At 47.5% G+C, this 11,438-nt stretch overlaps 1 pseudogene; it reads left to right on the top strand.

The window, feature by feature from the left end:
• The first annotated feature begins 5,932 nt into the window (after nt 1–5,932).
• On the top strand, nt 5,933–6,106 carry LOC142583847 (U2 spliceosomal RNA; annotated as a pseudogene).
• Nucleotides 6,107–11,438: the final 5,332 nt, after the last annotated feature.

Below are 11,438 nucleotides of genomic sequence, written 5' to 3'. Positions count from 1 at the left end.
TTTACACGCACACTACAAACGGGTCAAGCTGAGTCAGGCTACCCCAGACAGGCTGACTGAGCTAGACTCGACGCTTGTTCAGCACAACCGGCAAGCGCTTACAACTCAACAAGCATATTCCAGTACGACAAGCCCTCTCGAAGCGCTTCTGTCGGGTTCACATTAACGATTGAGAAAGGAAAACGTTAGGAGAGAGCATTACGTCGCGCAGCCAGCTTTGGCAAGCGAACGTTCCGTGACGGCCGTGCATATTTGCTCAGTGGTGGCCCAACACGTGACCTTTTGCGTCGAGATCACGGAGCAAGAATCAAGATTTGCTGAGATGTTTGGTTCCCGGTAGCTATGCCAGTAGTTTTTTATTCGATACGCGTTTGTTCGGCGGCCCTAACGTGGCTCTGCCTACAGAGCGGGAACACTACAACCAACCGCGCACTTTGACGTGCGATCACGTGATGGGCCACCAGGTTCGGCTTCAATCGTGTTGCGCGATGCTCCCTCCTAACGTTTTCCTTTCTCCGTGATATAAACGCCCTGAAAGACAGGGAAAACATAGCACCATGCAGCCTAGGTCGAGAGTATTGTGCATTAGCAAGCATAACCATCGCTGAAGTGTGCTTCAACAATTATTTAACTGAATGTAAATGCCTTAAACAGTGGCAACGCTAATTTCAATGCAAACAATCATTATTTCTCAGTTTTAAAACAACCAGTATGCGTATGACAGTGCTACCTTCAGCTGCCGAGGTTGGTCGCCGATTGGCCATTAAAGGCCTTAAACTTCCTTAGCGGAAGGATGATCTTGTGACGCCAGTGCATCTCCATCAGGATAAAGACGACGGAATTAAAAGAAGCCTGCGCGTGCCCATGTGACAGGCTTATTAATAGAGACAAGCATGAAACTTAAACATATTCATGTGCTACATTTATCATTTTCCTAAATGAATGATAGTAGCACCGAAGCTTTCACTACACATTCTCGTAGTACTACACATGTATTTCAGGGAAAACACGGGGAATGCGGGAGATGGAAATTCAAGACTATGAGCAAAACATGAACAACAACATTATACAGATGAAGTCCATGTATAACTACAGACTGTGCTATAAATATAAACTCGCCATGATGAAAAATGATGACTCCTTGCTTAGACTTGCTGGGTTAGAGCAGAGCAGAACTGTGTATGATACCCGCACAACAGAACCTTGGAATGTTAAGAAATGCCGTACAAACTATGGCAAAGAAATGTTGCAGCATACCTTACCGACACTTCTGAACCATTTGTACTGCTACGAGAATATTGATTTATCTAATATTTCTCTGAAAGAATTGCCCCAAATGTTCGTGTAGTTTTGTACTGTACAAGTACAATGTACTGCGTACTGAACGTGCATGTCTCATTCTATGTACCGAACGTACGTGTTTATTTTTGTTTTTTTTTGTTTTTCTCCTCACGTTTTGTTTGTTGTTGTACTCCGCCGCCGTCAATGCTGCACTGTAAGAGGAAGCCAGGACCTCTCAAGCTGTCTATACAGCTTTTTCCCTGGCTGTCCTCGCAACACCAGTTGCGGAAATAAACCTTCAAACTAAACTAAACTAAAACACGGTGAATGCATCAGCCAACGTTTCGACAAGTGGACTTGTCTTCTTCAAGGCTTTAGAACCGAGGGCGCATCTAACCTTAATTCTGAGACCTTTTGGGATTTTCCTCTGTTTAATGCAGCTAGTGTAAGTTTTTAGGTGAAATCTGTAGTTTTTTTGTTTGGCGACGAGTTTTAGAACCGAGGGCGCATATAACCTTAATTCTGAGACCTTTTGGGCTTTTCCTCTGTTTAATGCAGCTAGTGTAAGTTTTTAGGATCATATATAGTATTTGTAACAATAGTATTGATTTATTTATTTGTTCATTCATTCATTCATTTCTAGAGAGAGAAAGAGCTTGCCACTTGCCCCTCTGCCAACCTCCCCGCCTGCCAATCCGCCCGTAGTGGGTATCAGCCAGTCAGTGCTTGGATAAAAGAACAAGGACTACAGATTGAATCGCATTCGAAATTTTATCAGCTATTATGATCATCACAAACATCATCCCCCCCATCATATTCAAATACCCAGAAACCACACGGGCACATACGCTAAGCAGTCTGGTCTTATATTTCGGGCTAAGAAAGAGGCCAGAAACAGGTTAGAAGCAGACATGCCCAATGCAGAAATGTCGATATAGAAATTTTGGGGTCAAGTAACACATGCTCTTCATATGTTCAAAAGGTCAGTGCGGTACTGTATGGAGCTCGCCACCACCAGTCCCACGCATACGTGCCACCCGCGCAGAGAAGTAAAGGAAGCTTCCTCGGATGAAACAGTGCATCATTCTCAACGGGTGCCATGGGATACAGGCGCGTGCAGTGCAACTTTATTGCTGCCAAGATTCCCCTGTGCATCGTGTTGTAGAAAGCATTTGGAAAATCCCTCGCAACGAGAAGGCCGGAACACCACACACAAAAATTTCACATTCATCATAAACAAAAAGACGGCCCGTGCATGTCCCTGGCCGCGACGCACACTAGAAGAAGAAGAGCGAATTCATGGCGGACGGTGCTCAACCACCACGAGTAAATGCGCCTTTTTGTGGCTCTGTGGCTTCCGCATCAAGCCGTCTCGTCAACGCTGCGCCACTCAGGAACACTAGCACCCGCGCGTTCTTCGCTGGCTGTGTCGGTGCGGTGTCTGTGACCATATTCGTCACGATCGTGTTCTTCAGTGTCTACTCAATTCTGGGAAAGAGAAGGAGCAAGCAGCCTTCCGACACAAACTCGTTCTGCTGCCCCGAAGAGGTCCAGAAGATGGCCAGGTACCTTAACACGAGCGTAGACCCGTGCGATGACTTCTTCGCGTACGTCTGCTCAAGTTCGATCAAGCTCAGCCGCTACGAGAACACCAGCCTTGACTTTAGACTCAATAACGCCATGATAACAGGCGTGATGCCGCCCAACGTAACAATGGTCAAGGCGGGACGCTTCCTCAACTCATTCTACCAGACGTGCGTCGAGACCATCTCCCACCGCGAGTGGTTCGCCACCTCTCTTGCGAGTGAATTGCTGCAGGCAGAGCGACACCTCCTGAATCAAGTGGATTCTCGAATGGCCATGGTGTTCATCATGACGGCCACTTTCAGGTATTCTATCCATTCAGTCATCATCAAGGTCTCGTACCAAAGAAGTGCGAGCGCCCTGTTAAAATTTGCGGCAATTTGTAATTCCAGCGCCCTCTCTCTTGAATATTTAAACGCTACAGTGAACGCACTCAAGCGAGCTACGAATTCGACAGCGACAACAACGGATACCGCCAGGTTCGCTACAAACCTCTGTAAACAATTTCAAGAAATACAAAGGCAAGACGCGGTGTACTATCTATCAAACAGCACCAGAAATTTCAGCCGAGAAGTTTGGAACATTGATGACGTTGAGGCCGCGATGAATGCGCAGGGTCTTAGCCTTGATTATAAATTTATAAAGGTTCAAGGCGTCAGAGAAATTCGCCTGCTTTACGACATTTTCGACAACTACACGAATAAAGATATCAAGACGGCCTACCTTCTGTTGCACGCTGTGCTAAGAATCATAGGACAGTTCGACCTCAGCGGCGCTCCATTTTCGCACCAAATCGCGGAAACTTGCACCCGAAACGCCCTCAAACTTCATGAGCTTCGGGAACTGTTCAGGGGCGAAATTGTCAGTACCCCTGATATGGATGTTGAGGTAAGGAACATATTCGCGCTAATAAAAAACACCGTTCACGAACAGCTCAAGTCATTCGCCCTCATTGAAGCTGAAGACGCCGAGAAGCGAGACCAGTTCTTCAAAAACATACAGCTTGTTACACCAATGGCGGAGAGCCGAGTTTTCCGGCCAGTCCCAAAGGCCACGCAAAAATTTGCCCAGAACTTGCTCGAAGGCAAGCGTTTTAACCATGAAGTCAAGTTGGCGCGATGGTCGAAGTATTCGCGGTACGTTACATCGTCTGTAACATATACCGCGACGTAATCCTTCAGGGCGACCGCATTATCCTGCTGCCACCAATGGTGTACGACTTCATTCGCACAGGTCTCAATTCGTTTCTTCCGAATATGGCTATCCTCGGTCAGCGCTTGGCGGACTGCCTGTGGAGGATGACATGGCATTACGGGATGTGGGAAAATAAGACAAAAAACAAAATGCAGGAATTCGCCGTTTGCTTTTTTCAAGCATACGCCAACAAGGCCGAGTTGACGCACAAGCACCAGCAGCTGTTCGCTTCGCTCGGCATGTCCACGGTTGTGATAGCACTGAACTTCACCGACTGGCACACAGTGCGACAGGCTTGGAGCCTCTGGATGCTCTCTCACGCTCAATTTTTTTATATACTCAACAGCTACCAACGCTGCCCGAACAAGAAGTCGCTGCAGACGTACTTCGAGATCAGCGTGCCCATAATGTACGTTCAGGATTTTGCGAAGACATTCAGTTGCCCCAGGAATACTACGAAAACGAAACCTCGTGAGTGTCATGACCGCGACCAGCACCGCACTTGAGGTTGTCCCTGTGGCCCGTGTTGGATTTTTCCTCTGTTTTTATATAATGCGGTACCCGACTTCGTGATGCGAAAGTGCTTCTGATTAACGGATCTGAAAGCTCCTTTTTATGCGTGTGTGTGTGTGCTTGAATTCACTACACAAAATTTACAGTTTTGATGTAACGGATTTTCACAGTTCTTCAACGATGGGTTTTGTGGTCTCTGCACTTTTGTAATCGCTGCAATGTTATGATTTGTCTGAATAATGCTATGCTTTGCCGCCCGCATTTCTGAGGGCAAAACCGATGTTCTTTTGAGCGATGGCCGGTGATGCTCTTGGTTTGCCGTTCGACTATAAAACCTTAACTAAATTCTGGTTAATGTCGAACTGTCTCGCTTGTTTGTTTGGAACAGATGTGCTGTTTCATCGTGCCAAAATGTTTTCTCGTATCAGTTTTCTTTTTTTATCTATTTCGCAACGGTGATAAAATTATTTTCCTACTTTAGGCCAACTAAATTGCACACATATATATGATTGCAACAAGTTTCAACCATTCTCTATTGGACACGACTGCAATAGCAGTCGTGTCCAATAGAGAATGGTTGTGAAATAATGAGATAGCGAAGCTGTTTAGCACACAACAGACGTTAAACAAAATTTTAAGCAAAGGTACGAACTCATTCGGCGTGATATTTAGATACATTCGCGTTGATAACGGCACAGTCTAAAAATAAGTTTGCACCCATTGGGGTGTGTATCTGCCACACAATAATAATCGTCATCTGCCTTGCTTGCGTTTCCTTCTTCAAAGACGCCGCGCCCCCTACTTACCTGTCGGCAATGTTACGTCATGCTGATAACGCGCATGCCGTTCGTTACTGGGAAGTACCGGGCTCGCAGCGTTTAAGATAGGAAATGCGGACAAGACATATGGCGTTTATTCTTGTGTGGCAAGATACGACTCAAAGGGTGTAAACTTTTTCTAGAATGCACTCTAAAACAAAAATTACTCTCTTTGGGTTGTATCTCGCCACACAACAATAAACGTCATCTGCGTAACGCTGCGAGCCCGCTCCTTCCCAGTAACGAATGGCATGCGCGTTATCTGCATGACATAGCATTCCCGACATGAAAGTGGCGAGCGCGGCGTTTTCATTAACGGAAAGGCAAGAAAGGCAGATGACGATTATCGTTGCGGGGCATATATACACCCCAAAGGGTGTACCTTTGTCTAAGAGTCTGTAACGCCGCCCTGAGGAGCCGGAGAAAGCAAGACCCGCGTGGCGTTTCAGCGGGGCCGCCATCACCGGGCAGCGGAAGGAAAGTAAATACTCAAGCGCTTTTAACGCCAACAAAGAGAGGGCGGTGCGAACATGGACGTGGCCAACGCGAGTCAAAGCGTACCATCTGTTCTTATTAGAGTAATATTTGATAGGGGTCCCACTTGGACTCAACATAATAAACTTATTTTTGCAAGTTGGCGGAGCAGTTGAAGGCTGCATCACAACCGCCGCGGTTCAGCCCGGTATTTCACTATCTCCGGGATCGGCCCACGGTTTTTTTTTCACATGCACAGCAGAAATGCACAGGAACCTAGCCAGACACATCTGCGCTGTAAAATTCTAGCAGATATAACGAGTTATAATCTATAACATCGAAGTTTTGAATGAGTCCATAAAAAGTCCAAACAGGAGTACATGCACGCACGTACATGCGCACTAACACAAATACAAATTATACCAAGCCTTTTGTTAAATGCAGTTGTTTACTACTAGCGAGTGCGTGGAAGGATGCGCATGAAGAGGAAGAATCGTTTACTTCCTCATTACCATACCACCGTTTATGCGCGAAGGCGAGCTTTCTGGTTCTTTTTTTTTCTTTCAACTGCACGGGCGGCGCCTATACCCTGCCGTGGATGCGCTAATGGATGCACGGATGCGAGCGCAATCTGGTGGTGCTGCAAGGAAACCAGCAGCGCGTGCGGCGCTCGCGACAGGCTGTGATTGCTTTGTCTATTCGGCAAGGGAACAGCCAGGCCGCAGCCACGGCGACGAAACCCGGCGAGCTTTGCAAAGCTTCACTTTTGAAACGAAAGCACACCTCATTCATAAATTGGCTACAAAAGCATCAATCACCGCAGTTGTCGTTGTTGTCCGGAGGGGGGCCTCTAAACGTAAACGCATGTGACGGTAGTGACTCGCGCAGGAAAGACCACTGATTAGGCTCACATGTTGCGCTGGTTGAACCATTAGCGCAATGATGAGTGCTCCTTGCTCATCACGTATGACAGGAGCAGAGGTAGCCGCTTGGGAGCAACTAATAGCATGTAGTTGTGTTTTCGCTCATGCACGGTATCGGTGAGAGGACACCCTCGGTCGCGTGGTGCGAGCGATGAATCACGTAATCATCAGATGTGTTGAGGCCTTAAAGGTGCATCGCTATAGGCCCCTTCGATTTCGCTGCACCTTTCTGCGAAAGTCCCGGAGTGCAGAACTTTTGAATTTGATTTGTGCTTACGCAAGTCCAGTTCAGCAAGAGTGCAGGGCACTCGCTTCTTTGGAGGTGCAGGCAACGTGCAAGCTCAGCAGACGACGTCGCGCAAAACTTGTTGATTCGCTGTGCGCCGACACAAGGATCTACCGCTACGAATTCAACAGTTTTTCTAGGTGGATAAAGGAGGAGAAGCACACGGTTAATATCTGTTTGGTTGTCAGAAAAACGTTGGTGAGGGATCATAACACCTTAAATTGCGTTCAATCGAACGGCTCCTCCTTTAGACATGTTTCCTTATGACAAAAAAATGGCATCTGCGCTTACTGTTTCGTTGCCTTTTGGTAGTATACCATAACAATAACTACACACAGTCGTCGTCATGCCATCTTCGTCATACACTTGCCGTCGTCCCATTATTGTCGGCATGCCGCCTTCATCGCTCCATCAAAATGACGTCCTTCTTCGTCATTCCATCGTCGTCACTGCGTCATCACCATACAGCCGTCGCCATACGGTCATTGTCATGACCGACCTTGGCAAGGGAGTGTCATAGAAAACTGGGCTGATCCCGGAGACACTTGATGTTGGACATGCCGATGTCCTCGATAAAATGCCGATAAAATGTCGATACCGATAGAATGTCCACTACTGATTCTAAATAAACATGTCTACATTGCTTCAACGCTAATCACATTAACCTCGACAGGCATTGTGATATGGGTTCTGCCCAAATTTTCCTTTTTCTCAATCTCGCTCTTCGTTTTTTAGCGTTAGTGGTCATGAGGGTCTGTTCGTCCTCTTTTTTTTTTTTTGTGGCTGAAAATAGTAACTCCTGCAGATTCTATGGCCCTTCCACGAAGGTTCTCACACGCGAGGTGGCTCGAAAATATCTTAACCCTTTCAGCGAGGTTGCGTGAACTTCAGCAAAATTCGGTCATTTCGGCGGCGTTTCTGGTGGGCAATTTTTGACGTCGTACTCCCTGCCGCACTTCTGACATCAAATAACGCCACGGCAGTGCTTCACGACGTGTCCTATTGTCTGGAATTTGAAGCCCTTCGGAGAAGGCTCAATGAATTCTCTCACATCGTGCATTGTCAATCCGAGATTCACCACTTCCGGTCATTTACTGCTCGGCTTGAAAGAAGGGATAACTTTTTTGTCTATCTCTGGTGTGAAGTTTGTTGTTGCTGTCCTTGAAGCCCGGTATGAGGCGGGGTGTGCGCGACTCCATCAGGAGCCTGGTACTCCGCAGTCCTTGAGCCACTTTGGAACAACGCTGGCAACGCGCGTGTATACACTAGATAGGCATCAGGAATGGCTGCCTTAGCGGCGACACCACATATACACCGTCACATTTGAGGAACCGGTTCACTGTGTATTGCGACGGATAGCTCACAAGAAGGCCACTGTGTGCTATGTAACGATGGCATCCTTGGGCTCGGCTCGGCTGCTTGAATAATTTCTTCGTGGAGGAGGATGGGGTTTACGTTCTGCTGTTGGCTGACCCTCTGATGGTTGGATAAGGACACTGACCCATGTCATGCGCTGCGTTCCGTGACTCACAATCGTGAACTACTTGTGAACTTGCCGAATGCGTCTTCCATGTCCACACAGTTTTCGGCATTTATATGTTGTTGGGGGATATTCACCTCGTCGTTGGCGTCTTACGAATCGTCGCCGCTTCCTAAAGGCTTGCGTGCTATCCCATCCACAGCGCTTTGTGTCGATGCCTATGGCTTAGCAGTCGACCCTCGGGTCTCCCTTCTTGGGCACGATTGGCGGCTGATCTGGCTTGCTGCTATAGGCGCGAATTTCCCTACAGAGTTACTTACACCATTAGTCCGTGGGCATTGCACCGGCATGTAGCACTACGCAGTACGAGACGCCGAGGTTTCCATCGGTTAGCGCAACTTTCTCAACGGTGTCTTGCTTGACGAATGCGTACGGTGTCTCAGACGCCGACACACGTGGAAGAGCGAGAGAAGGCTGCCACGAAGGGACACTATATTTATGAAATTTTGCATTTACTACATACGACACGTGAAGCTAACATCAACGATGATCTCAATTTTCATGTTTTCAACTTTCAGAATTCTTCCGCCGAGATTTCAGTTCTTGTACGTCATCTTTAACCAAGAAACAATACTACTTATGCGTGAACGTGCTCAGATTGTCTTTTGTGTGACGAATTGGCCCTCTTTACCGTAAGCGAGCTGCGCTTTATTGTTGTCTTCAGGTGAAGGGTCAATCAGTTTTTCGGACGGTTAATCGATCAATCGCCCAGTCTTAATCGGCACTATAGCACCAGCGTGCGGAAGCAGATATATTTAGTGAAATTCAAATCTTGTGCCATGTCTGCACGGTGAACGTCAGCGGGCAACAAATACACTGCGCCAGGATGCGTACCAGGTTCTCCGATTTCTACGCAGGATTTCCCAGCTATCATGCGCAACGCTTTAGATCAGTGCTTTCTATTGAGAAGCCTTGCGGATTTTCGTGACCACGGTCGCTGTATGGTACTACTGCTGGTGCCTTGCTGAATGACCCGCGTACAGGTTGTATATATATATAATCCCATCTGAACCACCTCCGCAGATCCACCGTTTGCGCGGGTATGTTCCCTGCAGCATTTAGAAGTGAAACAACAAACGGCGCCTGCAGATTCTCTCTGCAACAGATACACGAATTCTTGTGCAAATTCTTCTATTAAAACGAAGTCTTCTATGGCTTCTTCCGCGGGGCTTAGCACGTAAGCTCGGTCGGTATGTCTGCTAGTAAATTGCGTGTACCGGCCCTGGATGATGATGAAAACATTTTTTAAAGCGAAAACCTTAGACGGCTCATGGGACAAAAAATCTGATGTCCGGCCTTATGGCCCCAAATTTCCGAACCCGAATTGAAGCCGAACCCTCGATCTTTGGTGGGAGTCGAACCCACTTGGAGATATGGGCGAACCGGCCACATCTCCAAGTTGGATTCCAGTTTACATCATGAAGGTCGAGAGTCAAACCCACGGCATTCGGTGTTAATTAAGGCGAAGTCAATTAAAGAACAGTTAATTAAGGTGTAGTTAATCAAAGCACACGAACCCACGACATTTGATGGTTGAGAAAACAACAGGAAGCAACAACGCATTCGAAAAAAAATGACAAGTAATGCAATGAATATCTCGTGAACTCGGAAATCGGAAAGGTGCCTAGTCCAGGCCTCCTATGACGTCATCAGCGATGGCCCACGCCCATTGGATCAGTGCCCGGTAGATTTCGGAGGCACCGTCGCGTGTGACGCGCTCTCCCTGCTCTGTGGTGCGGGATGCAAGAAGGATGCGGGTAAGGAACGAAATCGCTCAACAGTGAACTGCGTCAATCCCGGAGAAGACGTGGTGAAAAAAATAGGTCGACGATTACGACACTCCCTAATCTGAAATTTGAGCGCAGCTCTAAAGTGTTTTCATTTCGCGATATATTGGCAGGCGCGGGCAATCTGTCACGTGCGAAATGTTTCACACGGAGAGAAGTGTGGCGTGATGGGCCTCGCTAATCTGGAGATCGTGAAATGCAGCGCGTGGGTGACGCGTGGGCGCGAATCACAGCAGCCGCTGAAGACTTCGCAGACTCGTGACGGTTCTACAAAAGGCCACCAAACCCACCATTATCGGACAGCCTGAACTAAGGATGAAAGGGGGGCCCCACCCACGGCTACCAAACAACGACGGCGACCTTGCATTGGCAGGTCTCTTTCTTACCGCATATTCCAAACCATCGGGCTTCGGAGGAGGAGTTACTGCGGAGTGTTGCGAGCATAGGTGCGGTGTCGCAACGGATTCGACAATTGTGATTTGCTGCTGGACAGTCTTCAGATTCCCTAGGCGACTTGCCTAGGGAACACGACGGTATTAAAAGCGGATACTTTTCGTGCAGTGGGACAGAGGGTCCTGATGTGAACTCGGACGTTTAACTTGCTCCTGCGTGGAGAGGGCTTCCGTAACTGGAACAGTGTAACTAAGCCAATAAACAATTTTTTCCTTCATTCTTACAACCTAACGTAGCAGTCGATGGGCTTGGTGAATTCCTTGCCCTAACGCCTCCCTAAGCCGCAACAATACCCGATACGGAGAAGTGGAGGTAACTCACCAAGGAAAGCATTACCTATACCACAGTGGCGTAGCCAGAAATTTCGTTCAAGGTGGGGCTCACGTTGCAGTTCGGCCTCCTCCTTAAGAGGAAGCTTTAGCTCAGGTGGTCCGATCTAAATACATGTAGAAGGAGAATTAGTTTTTCTCGGCAACCACTGCACCAAATTTGACGAGGCTTGTTGCATTTAAAAGAAAAACTAAAATTCTATTGACTGCTAGTTTCGAATTTTTAGTTAGGTTGTCAATTCTTTATTAAAAATTG

The sequence above is a fragment of the Dermacentor variabilis genome, chromosome 5 (genome assembly GCF_050947875.1).
Source record: "Dermacentor variabilis isolate Ectoservices chromosome 5, ASM5094787v1, whole genome shotgun sequence".
Taxonomy (NCBI): Eukaryota; Metazoa; Arthropoda; class Arachnida; order Ixodida; family Ixodidae; genus Dermacentor; species Dermacentor variabilis.
The sequence above is the reverse complement of the archived record's forward strand: the minus strand, read 5'-3'. Positions and strand labels throughout refer to the sequence as shown.